At 41.1% G+C, this 5,543-nt stretch overlaps 1 pseudogene; it reads left to right on the top strand.

Moving 5' to 3' along the window:
• Positions 1–2,727: 2,727 nt before the first annotated feature.
• On the top strand, positions 2,728–3,492 carry LOC102819015 (annotated as a pseudogene).
• The last annotated feature ends 2,051 nt before the right edge of the window (positions 3,493–5,543 follow it).

Below are 5,543 nucleotides of genomic sequence, written 5' to 3'. Positions count from 1 at the left end.
TTTCTTCCAAAAGCTCTTCAACTATCTCCTCTGTGGACTTGTGTGATTGTTCCTGTTCTGGAATGCCAATAATTCTTAAGTTATTCTTCTTCATGTTGTCCAACATGTGTCTTAGGCCTTCTTCAGATTTTTTTTTATCTGTTTTTGTTTTTGCTCTCCTATCTTAGTAGTGTTGAGAGATTGATCTTCTAGCTTACTAGTTCTGGCTTCTAACTCTTGGATTCTACTCCTTTGCCCTTTCAGTGCATTGTCCATTTCTGATATTCTATTATTAATCATTTGGACCTCTTTCTGTAGGTTTTGCATTGTTTCCAATGCTGTATCTATTTTAAATGATTGTTCCTGTAGCACTTTCCTGACTTCTTCTTTACTTTTCTCAACTCCATTGTATAGTGTTTTGATACATTTTATAATCATTTTTTTCTGAATTCCTTCTCAGGCTTTTCCAAAGCCTGCCCATCTTCCAGTATGGAGTGTAGGTCTATTTCCAGCTCATTTGCCTCAGTCATTCTGTCTTGTTTCTGAACATGTGCTGATATGGTCATCTTCTTATTTTTTGGACATATTCAGGAGTTATTTGTGGCCTTAATTGCTTTCAGGTAGATGTGATCAGGAGATGGGCTTTCCTTCTACCTGAGTAATTTCAAGATGCCACTGTTGGTGGTTGTGACGTAACTCAGTATTTAATTTTTGTCCTGTTTCCTTTTTAGTTTGCCTGTCCCGTTCCACAATCCCCTTCCTAGTGATAAACAGTTCCGGGCTGGCTGTGGCTGTTTTGCACTGCCATTTGGTTTTAAGTGGAAACTGTCACTTTAAATTTCAAGGAGATTTGTGCTCATGCATAGTAGAACCCTCTGGCACATGGGGGTAGGGTGTCCATTCACTCAGGCACTCTCTCTAGTCACCAGAATGGAGGTGTGCAGACGGCCAGAGACCAATAAACAGATACACAAAAAAGAATGTCCACATCTTTATCTCCGTGGTTCTGTCAGGCATTTGTGGCTGCTCTGCTCCTTCCCCTGCTTGGTCTCATCCAAGATGGTGGCTCCAGGAGCAGCTGAGTATCTTGAATTAGAAAGCAATGGATTTCTTGCTTCTGCTGCAAATTCCCCTAGCTGTAAGCCTTCCCACCTTCTAAATATTCTTTTCTATGTGGGTCAGAGTTCTGGGACCATCCCTTGAGCCTGCTTTGTCCAGTATTCTGTGTTGTTGCTGATGGAGCTCCTCACTGCACTTCCACCTGATCAACCATCTTGCTTGTTCTTCCAATTATACACTGTTTTGTAAACCAAATTAATTGTTATAGAGAAACCTTCAGAATAGCATTTATCATTACAGTAGGTGTGCTATAGAACAACATGCATTGTTGTAAGTGTTATAGTCTACCTTCTCTGGGAAGCACACTCTGAAGCCCAGATCGGTCTTTACACAGGAGGTTTACACTGTGGGCTAATGTGCTGGACTGCAAAGTCAGTTTGAATCACCAGGTTGGTGGTGCAAGCTCACCAGTCGCTCCTTGGAAATCCTATACAGTCACTATGAGTTGGAACTGACTTGACGGCACTTAACAACAACAACAACAATACTCTTAGAAACAACTCTCATCAGGACTTGAACAAATCAGGGCTGTACAAAGGGTGATGTTGACTGTCATGCACCTTTAACAGTGAGCCTAGAAGATCTTATGATGGGCTTGGAAGCTGGGATGGCTTTTCAAAGTTGTTCCTGTTGAGGCATGAAGACCAGGCTTGAACATTGATTAATCAACAGATGCTAGCTGCCAGGGAGAGGTGTGACCTTGGAGAAATTGACCAAGGACAGTTTCTGGAGATGGTGGAACCCTCCACAGATGTTTCTCCCAGTAGCTGGCAATGAGTACCTCGATTGCACTACAGCATACACAGCAATGGAGTCCTTGTGTGGTGCTGCAGGATAATGTGCACCAATGCAGTAGGCAGTTCAAGCCCACCAGCTGCTCCTTAGAAATCCTATACTGGGTCACTATGAGTCGGACCAACTTGACGGCACTTAGCAACAACAGCAACATACACAACAATTTCAGTTTTTATTCAGAATGGAAACCAGCCTTTTCTCCTTGTGCTTTAGGGCTTTTACAGAAGGCAAACAATGTAGTGGTTAAAAGCAGGACTTTGGAGTTGTTTCTAGTCCTGTGTTCTGTGGTTTGGGGCTACTGCACTACATCTTGATTTTTTCAACTTGAAATTGAGGCTAATGCTACCTATCCATAAATACTCTTATGGGAATGTAATAACATGGTGTATGGGAAGCACTTAGCACAAGGCCTGATGTTTGGTAAGCACTTAATAACTTTGCTATTGTATTTTATAAAGCTTTTTCTGTTGAGAGCACAGCACAGTTATGTGACAGTTTTTGGCAACAAAGGACAAGAAGGGGCTTCACTACTCTCCACTGAGGCATTTAAAAATCTGCTCATTTGGGCGGTATGTGAAGGCGGTGGTTCTGATTGCAGGCTGGGTCACGGGATGTTCACAACACGAGGGCAGTTGGTACAGGCTGTTGTAGGTGATGGCGGTGCAGTGAGGGCCACCGCAACCCTGTGAAAATGAGGAAATCTTGGCACAGAGATAAAGTCATCAAACCCAGATAATACAGTAAGTGGTCCAACTGGGATCCCAAACGGCAGGCTAACTCGAGTCCACACCTTTAATCACTACACTAGAATGGTCTATCAGCAAGTCCTTAAAGATGATTTGTGGGTATTCAGAAAACAGCAGTTTCTTGAACAATAACAATCAAATGGTGTTAGACATGATCTTTTATCCATTAATGGGAATCCCTCAGACCATCAACTGGGAAACCATGGCAAGGCTTGCTTCTGAATTAACACCCAAAGTGTGTGCAAAAAGATTTGACGAACTGAAGAACAGTGTTAGTTCACCTGTTGACATCCATTATGATCCGCTCGTGGTCTCTGAGGAGAGTCCTGTTGAAACTTTAGTCATATACATCAAGTCCTCACTTCTTGATATACAGAGAGAATTTCAGGAAGCTCCAATAGGTTAGGAAGACATAGTATAGCTTCCACAAGGAACTGTTTTTCAGAAAGCGAAAATTGTACTACTCACAATAGTGTAGAAAAGACAGAAGAATTGGAAGTCCCAAATGTGGTGATCCATGTATGTAATGAAGCAATAAACTTGAAAGTAAATTTTATTTGTCTCCAAGATCTTTTGGTATCAGAAATGATACCTTTGCTGAATATTTATCTATGGATGCCTAGAGCTGGGAAGAGGTGGATGTTTCCAAGTGTTCACTGTGGCATTCACATCTTCAACTGGTTGATAAGGAACACCAAAGATTGTGAGATGCCCCTGTTAAAACCAGGAAATGTCATTTGTATTGTTCTTTCTTAAAATGTTGAAAGTGGATTAATTGGTTGAACAATCAAGTCTTTTATTCAAAGGCATCTTTTGTTGGACTAGAATCTCTAACCTTTCAGTTAGTGGCTAAACATATTAAGCATTTGCACCACCTAGGGACTCTTTTCCTATGGTCGAAGGGTCCAGAATTGGGATAAACTAAATTGAGAAACCCAACTTTTGCCACTCCTGGATCTGGAGAGGAAAGAAGTGCTCAGGGAGCTCTCAATCCTTTGCTGAGGGGGAAATTATGCTAGAAATTCCAAGTGTTGCTCATTTATGTTTAGATTAATGTAATCCTTAGAGATTTCTTGAAATGCTTTCTCCCCAAATATATACCTTTTCTCTCTGTTCCTAATCAAATGTCTGTAATCTTGATCATCTGCAGCATGAACATAACCTTTTACCATTGTTGTTATTGTTGTTAAGTGCCGTCAAGTTGGTTCTGACCCATAGCGACCCTATCTAGGGTTTCCGAGGAGCAGCTGGACTACTGACCTTGCAGTTCAAATGGCTTTGCAGTCTGGTGCATTAACCCACAGTGCCACACCAGGACTCCTTACCACTGTTAAGCATGCCAAATATATTATTAAATTAATGGATTAAAAAAAAGATGCTTTTTTTGGCTCATCCTTGGCAGTCTGATTCTCTAGTCTCAGCAACAGCCTGTCACAGAGTCAAGCGACACACTTTATCCACTTCATAAATGCATGTTTTTCAAGTTGGAGTTCCATATGTAGGAAGCAGCAACTGCCAAACTCAGCCCACTTCAACTGACCACCAGTAAGCGCCTTCCTGCCTTTTTATAAGGTTCACAAACCTCTGTATCTGCTAATTCCATTAGATGGGGCATTGTGGTGCAAAGTTGTATTTTTCAATTGCTCCTACTATCTTTTATTCCACTGATCCCCAAGCTTGCAGCTGGTGTCTGAAGATTTGAGCAGATTTGGCAGTCTGGAGGAATGACTCTTTAACTTGAGGGATCAGATCCCTCCACATGGTTAGGGTCAGAGGAAGAAGTATTGCAAGTGCAGTTTATGTCAGAACAGAGGTGGAACAGAACTGATAATAGATTATATTGAATTGAGAAGTGAGGTTAGATTGTACCAGCAGGAGCATACTACTTAGGTTGGCAGTTAAGAGACTGGTCCTAGTCTCCACTTCTCCAGGCCTGTTTTGTTTATCACTGTCTGGTGATGCAATGTTTAGCACATATTGCTCATTGAATAAAGTAATGATGATTACGAGAGGACTTCAAAATATTCATGAAAAATGAAACTGAAAGATAATGGAAAATTTCCACGATCTTTAAAAATTATTGTCTGGCTGTGACCTTACCCAACTCCCAGTATCTTTGGGACTCAGATCTATGCCATTAGTCTTGTGCAACCCAAGCTGTACACTCTGTATAACTGAGAAATCACCTCAGATGCCTTCCAAATTCCCTCTTGTTGAAGAAAACAAAAACCAAAAGCTAGGATTGGAAAGGAATGATAGAATGCTTTTTGTTCCTTTTCTTTTCTTTCTTTCTTTTTTTTTTAAAGAGTAATTTAACGTTTTGTACCACGAGCCTATTTCATATGTGTGTTGCAATGCTTAGCTCCTGAATGAGCATTGTCTTAGTTAACTAGAACTGTAATAATAAAATATGACAAAATGAGTGTCTTTAGAGAACAGTAAAATGGTGTGGTGCTATGGGTTAATGCGCTGGATTGCAAAGTTGCTTTGAACCACAAGTTTGGCTGTTCAAGTTCATCAGTTGCTCCTTGGAAATCCTATACAGGGTTGCTATGGGTTGAAACTGACTTGATGGCACTTAACAACAACGATATGTCTTCTCACATTTCTGGAGGTTAGAAGTTCAAATTTAGGATGTTGATAGGACCATGTTCTCCCTGTCTGCTTTAGAGTAAGATCTTTCCTTGTCTTCTTCACCTTTTGGTAGCCCTGGGAGTTCTTTGGTGTTCCTTAGCTTGTACCAGGGCTTCAAAAGTTTGTGGAAAAATGGAATTAAAAGATAATGGAACCATGCTCACCACTGATAAGGGGAAGTGAAAGAAAAACAGCAATGAAGCTGCAAGCTAAGCCCTACAATATTCAATCGACTTTTGTGAACCTGGGTGGAGACCTGGTTGGCCAGCA

The sequence above is a fragment of the Chrysochloris asiatica genome, unplaced genomic scaffold, assembly GCF_000296735.1.
Source record: "Chrysochloris asiatica unplaced genomic scaffold, ChrAsi1.0 scaffold01485, whole genome shotgun sequence".
Classification (NCBI taxonomy): domain Eukaryota; kingdom Metazoa; phylum Chordata; class Mammalia; order Afrosoricida; family Chrysochloridae; genus Chrysochloris; species Chrysochloris asiatica.
Note: the sequence above shows the minus strand (reverse complement) of the source record. Positions and strands in the feature narration are given on the sequence as shown.